The sequence below is a fragment of the Aulostomus chinensis genome, chromosome 1 (assembly GCF_037954235.1).
Source record: "Aulostomus chinensis isolate RoL2024-O1b breed Wild chromosome 1, RoL_Achi_v1.0, whole genome shotgun sequence".
NCBI classification, from domain to species: Eukaryota; Metazoa; Chordata; class Actinopteri; order Syngnathiformes; family Aulostomidae; genus Aulostomus; species Aulostomus chinensis.
In genome coordinates, this window is record NC_141320.1 from 10,931,649 (window position 1) to 10,937,174 (window position 5,526).

General features: G+C 54.4%; 7 non-coding genes across 7 annotated transcripts; all 7 read left to right on the forward strand.

Annotated features, from left to right (window-relative positions):
* Window positions 1-256: 256 nt before the first annotated feature.
* LOC147270318 (U1 spliceosomal RNA) lies at window positions 257-420 on the forward strand. Its single transcript, XR_015116874.1, has one exon. It is a non-coding gene; the product is annotated as a U1 spliceosomal RNA (small nuclear RNA).
* Window positions 421-1,006: 586 nt separating this feature from the next.
* On the forward strand, window positions 1,007-1,197 carry LOC147270319 (U2 spliceosomal RNA). The gene has a single exon (XR_015117213.1). It is a non-coding gene; the product is annotated as a U2 spliceosomal RNA (small nuclear RNA).
* A 542-nt stretch (window positions 1,198-1,739) lies between these two features.
* Window positions 1,740-1,904, forward strand: LOC147270320 (U1 spliceosomal RNA). Its single transcript, XR_015116845.1, has one exon. It is a non-coding gene; the product is annotated as a U1 spliceosomal RNA (small nuclear RNA).
* A 586-nt stretch (window positions 1,905-2,490) lies between these two features.
* LOC147270321 (U2 spliceosomal RNA) lies at window positions 2,491-2,681 on the forward strand. Its single transcript, XR_015117460.1, has one exon. It is a non-coding gene; the product is annotated as a U2 spliceosomal RNA (small nuclear RNA).
* Window positions 2,682-3,223: 542 nt separating this feature from the next.
* Window positions 3,224-3,387, forward strand: LOC147270322 (U1 spliceosomal RNA). The gene has a single exon (XR_015116920.1). It is a non-coding gene; the product is annotated as a U1 spliceosomal RNA (small nuclear RNA).
* Window positions 3,388-3,973: 586 nt separating this feature from the next.
* Window positions 3,974-4,164, forward strand: LOC147270323 (U2 spliceosomal RNA). Its single transcript, XR_015117087.1, has one exon. It is a non-coding gene; the product is annotated as a U2 spliceosomal RNA (small nuclear RNA).
* A 539-nt stretch (window positions 4,165-4,703) lies between these two features.
* LOC147270324 (U1 spliceosomal RNA) lies at window positions 4,704-4,867 on the forward strand. Its single transcript, XR_015116923.1, has one exon. It is a non-coding gene; the product is annotated as a U1 spliceosomal RNA (small nuclear RNA).
* Window positions 4,868-5,526: the final 659 nt, after the last annotated feature.

The following is a 5,526-nucleotide window of genomic DNA, read 5'->3' on the forward strand; positions in this document are numbered from 1 at the left end:
GTTCATTAGCAATTCTAATGCGGCTCGAGGCCACGCTGGTTCACCGAGCGACAAGGTGAGCCTTGAAAACGGCATCGGTCGAGCTTCCCGGGCTTGGGATATCCGACATCCGGCATCGTTGTGAGAAACAAAGGGGGCTGCGCACGCGGCAGATTGGCACAAGGTAGGAAAGATCAGGCGCTGTGTCGGCCTCCCTGCCTGTCAGTCAGAAGGCTGTGTCCCTGGAGCTCATGTCTGTTCCTAAGCTCAGCGAGTCATACTTACCTGGCAGGGGAGATACCATGATAAGCAAGGTGGTTCTCCCCGGGTGAGGCTCAGCCATTGCACTGGGGCTGTGCTGACCCTGGTGAATTCCCCAAATGTGGGAATCTCAACTGCATAATTTCTGACAGTGGGGGACTGCGTCCGCGCTCTCCCCTGTGATCGTGTGAAAAAAGGAAGGAAAGAAAGAAAGGCCGACCACGGCGGCAACAACAACACTGGTGACCGCCTGTCCCGGCCAGTTGGCGGTCTCCTCTTGTGCTGGCCAGCCTGAGGAGACCGCGGAGGACGTAGCCTCGATGAGCTCCCAGTATCTCTCACACCTTCCAGCCCTAAATGAAGAGGGCAGGGTTTCTGCCACATTTAGTTGAGGGTCATGGTATCTGACAAGCCCTGGGCTCAGGACAATACATCCACGGCTCGTCTTCGCAGTAAGTGGAATGATACCAGAGAATTCATGCGTGGGAGGAGATCAACTTGGAAAACCCCGACTCCAGGATGAGTCGCTGGCTTGTGGCTTTGAACACCGCTTTGTTTTACTTTGAGTCGCCCCACTAGCATAGCAGGGTGAAGGCACCGATTGCCTTTGCTTTGGATAGCAGTGGGGACAACCAGTGTGCCAGATGTTGTGTTTATGGCACTGCATTTTGTGTCGCCACCCAAAATGTTGCAGTTCCTGCCCACAGCCGCGGCCGGGATTGGCTGTACCGGGGGTGCTGCCTCTCACGTCGGGTGGCTGACAGGCATCGCTTCTCGGCCTTTTGGCTAAGATCAAGTGTAGTATCTGTTCTTGTCAGTTTAATATCTGGCACGTTCCCTATCCGGGAACCATATATTAAATTGCTTTTTGGAACAGGGAGATGGAACGGGAGCTTGCTCCGTCCTTTCCACGCATCAACCTGGTATTGCAGTGTTTCCAGGAGTGGTGCAATGCCCCGCATTTCTCGTCGGAAATAAAACAAGCCTCCGCCAGGCACTCGCTCACCTGCTCCACCCAAAGCCGGACCAGGGTTCTCCTCCTGCACTGCAGCTTTTCCTCAGCCTGCGGCCGCAATGGCCTTCCAGGAACAGTGCGGGCCCCTCCCCTTTTGTCAGGAGCAAATCCCGTGCTCTTCAGGCCAACTCTCGAGTGCTGCACATGAGGCCGGGGCTGGATTTCCGCCCGCGCTGCCGCTGGGCGTCAAGTTGTGGCTCCGTTTGCACTCCAGATAAGGATGGAGGTCCGCTGACGGCACTGCTCTCGGAGCCTTTCCCAAAAGGCTTTGGAATGCACTCTGAAAGACCTGAACCTTCAATGTGCCTGAGCTTCCCGGGCTTGGGATATCCGACATCCGGCATCGTTGTGAGAAACAAAGGGGGCTGCGCACGCGGCAGATTGGCACAAGGTAGGAAAGATCAGGCGCTGTGTCGGCCTCCCTGCCTGTCAGTCAGAAGGCTGTGTCCCTGGAGCTCATGTCTGTTCCTAAGCTCAGCGAGTCATACTTACCTGGCAGGGGAGATACCATGATCAGCAAGGTGGTTCTCCCCGGGTGAGGCTCAGCCATTGCACTGGGGCTGTGCTGACCCTGGTGAATTTCCCCAAATGTGGGAATCTCAACTGCATAATTTCTGACAGTGGGGGACTGCGTCCGCGCTCTCCCCTGTGATCGTGTGAAAAAAGGAAAGAAAGAAAGAAAGGCCGACCACGGCGGCAACAACAACAACGGTGACCGCCTGTCCCGGCCAGTTGGCGGTCTCCTCTTGTGCTGGCCAGCCTGAGGAGACCGCGGAGGACGTAGCCTCGATGAGCTCCCAGTATCTCTCACACCTTCCAGCCCTAAATGAAGAGGGCAGGGTTTCTGCCACATTTAGTTGAGGGTCATGGTATCTGACAAGCCCTGAGCTCAGGACAATACATCCACGGCTCGTCTTCGCAGTAAGGGGAATGATACCAGAGAATTCATGCGTGGGAGGAGATCAACTTGGAAAACCCCGACTCCAGGATGAGTCGCTGGCTTGTGGCTTTGAACACCGCTTTGTTTTACTTTGAGTCGCCCCACTAGCATAGCAGGGTGAAGGCACCGATTGCCTTTGCTTTGGATAGCAGTGGGGACAACCAGTGTGCCAGATGTAGTGTTTATGGCACTGCATTTTGTGTCGCCACCCAAAATGTTGCAGTTCCTGCCCACAGCCGCGGCCGGGATTGGCTGTACCGGGGGTGCTGGCTCTCACGTCGGGTGGCTGACAGGCATCGCTTCTCGGCCTTTTGGCTAAGATCAAGTGTAGTATCTGTTCTTGTCAGTTTAATGTCTGGTACGTTCCCTATCCGGGAACCATATATTAAATTGCTTTTTGGAACAGGGAGATGGAACGGGAGCTTGCTCCGTCCTTTCCACGCATCAACCTGGTATTGCAGTGTTTCCAGGAGTGGTGCAATGCCCCGCATTTCTCGTCGGAAATAAAACAAGCCTCCGCCAGGCACTCGCTCACCTGCTCCACCCAAAGCCGGACCAGGGTTCTCCTCCTGCACTGCAGCTTTTCCTCAGCCTGCGGCCGCAATGGCCTTCCAGGAACAGTGCGGGCCCCTCCCCTTTTGTCAGGAGCAAATCCCGTGCTCTTCAGGCCAACTCTCGAGTGCTGCACATGAGGCCGGGGCTGGATTTCCGCCCGCGCTGCCGCTGGGCGTCAAGTTGTGGCTCCGTTTGCACTCCAGATAAGGATGGAGGTCCGCTGACGGCACTGCTCTCGGAGCCTTTCCCAAAAGGCTTTGGAATGCACTCTGAAAGACCTGAACCTTCAATGTGCCTGAGCTTCCCGGGCTTGGGATATCCGACATCCGGCATCGTTGTGAGAAACAAAGGGGGCTGCGCACGCGGCAGATTGGCACAAGGTAGGAAAGATCAGGCGCTGTGTCGGCCTCCCTGCCTGTCAGTCAGAAGGCTGTGTCCCTGGAGCTCATGTCTGTTCCTAAGCTCAGCGAGTCATACTTACCTGGCAGGGGAGATACCATGATCAGCAAAGTGGTTCTCCCCGGGTGAGGCTCAGCTATTGCACTGGGGCTGTGCTGACCCTGGTGAATTCCCCAAATGTGGGAATCTCAACTGCATAATTTCTGACAGTGGGGGACTGCGTCCGCGCTCTCCCCTGTGATCGTGTGAAAAAAGGAAAGAAAGAAAGAAAGGCCGACCACGGCGGCAACAACAACAACGGTGACCGCCTGTCCCGGCCAGTTGGCGGTCTCCTCTTGTGCTGGCCAGCCTGAGGAGACCGCGGAGGACGTAGCCTCGATGAGCTCCCAGTATCTCTCACACCTTCCAGCCCTAAATGAAGAGGGCAGGGTTTCTGCCACATTTAGTTGAGGGTCATGGTATCTGACAAGCCCTGAGCTCAGGACAATACATCCACGGCTCGTCTTCGCAGTAAGTGGAATGATACCAGAGAATTCATGCGTGGGAGGAGATCAACTTGGAAAACCCCGACTCCAGGATGAGTCGCTGGCTTGTGGCTTTGAACACCGCTTTGTTTTACTTTGAGTCGCCCCACTAGCATAGCAGGGTGAAGGCACCGATTGCCTTTGCTTTGGATAGCAGTGGGGACAACCAGTGTGCCAGATGTAGTGTTTATGGCACTGCATTTTGTGTCGCCACCCAAAATGTTGCAGTTCCTGCCCACAGCCGCGGCCGGGATTGGCTGTACCGGGGGTGCTGGCTCTCACGTCGGGTGGCTGACAGGCATCGCTTCTCGGCCTTTTGGCTAAGATCAAGTGTAGTATCTGTTCTTATCAGTTTAATATCTGGTACGTTCCCTATCCGGGAACCATATATTAAATTGCTTTTTGGAACAGGGAGATGGAACGGGAGCTTGCTCCGTCCTTTCCACGCATCAACCTGGTATTGCAGTGTTTCCAGGAGTGGTGCAATGCCCCGCATTTCTCGTCGGAAATAAAACAAGCCTCCGCCATGCACTCGCTCACCTGCTCCACCCAAAGCCGGACCAGGGTTCTCCTCCTGCACTGCAGCTTTTCCTCAGCCTGCGGCCGCAATGGCCTTCCAGGAACAGTGCGGGCCCCTCCCCTTTTGTCAGGAGCAAATCCCGTGCTCTTCAGGCCAACTCTCGAGTGCTGCTGCACACGGGGCTGGATTTCCGCCCGCGCTGCCGCTGGGCGTCAAGTTGTGGCTCCGTTTGCACTCCAGATAAGGATGGAGGTCCGCTGACGGCACTGCTCTCGGAGCCTTTCCCAAAAGGCTTTGGAATGCACTCTGAAAGACCTGAACCTTCAATGTGCCTGAGCTTCCCGGGCTTGGGATATCCGACATCCGGCATCGTTGTGAGAAACAAAGGGGGCTGCGCACGCGGCAGATTGGCACAAGGTAGGAAAGATCAGGCGCTGTGTCGGCCTCCCTGCCTGTCAGTCAGAAGGCTGTGTCCCTGGAGCTCATGTCTGTTCCTAAGCTCAGCGAGTCATACTTACCTGGCAGGGGAGATACCATGATCAGCAAAGTGGTTCTCCCCGGGTGAGGCTCAGCTATTGCACTGGGGCTGTGCTGACCCTGGTGAATTCCCCAAATGTGGGAATCTCAACTGCATAATTTCTGACAGTGGGGGACTGCGTCCGCGCTCTCCCCTGTGATCGTGTGAAAAAAGGAAAGAAAGAAAGAAAGGCCGACCACGGCGGCAACAACAACAACGGTGACCGCCTGTCCCGGCCAGTTGGCGGTCTCCTCTTGTGCTGGCCAGCCTGAGGAGACCGCGGAGGACGTAGCCTCGATGAGCTCCCAGTATCTCTCACACCTTCCAGCCCTAAATGAAGAGGGCAGGGTTTCTGCCACATTTAGTTGAGGGTCATGGTATCTGACAAGCCCTGAGCTCAGGACAATACATCCACGGCTCGTCTTCGCAGTAAGTGGAATGATACCAGAGAATTCATGCGTGGGAGGAGATCAACTTGGAAAACCCTGACTCTCATCTCAGATCATTAGCAATTCTTCTTACATCACTGTCGCATTATTTTTAGTTTCATAGCAACTCTTACTACATTACTGTGTCATTATTTTAAGGTTTTTAGCAACTCTTCATAAATTACTGTCAGCATCACTTTGAGTTTATTAGCAACTATCACTACATTACTGTCAGCATCATTCTTGAATTCATTAGCAATTCTTCCGGCATCACTGTAGCATCATTTTGAGATCATTAGCAATTCTTACGACATCACCGTAGTATAATTTTGAGGTTAGTAGCAACTCTTACTACATGACTGTCAGCTTCACTTTGAGGTTGTTCAAA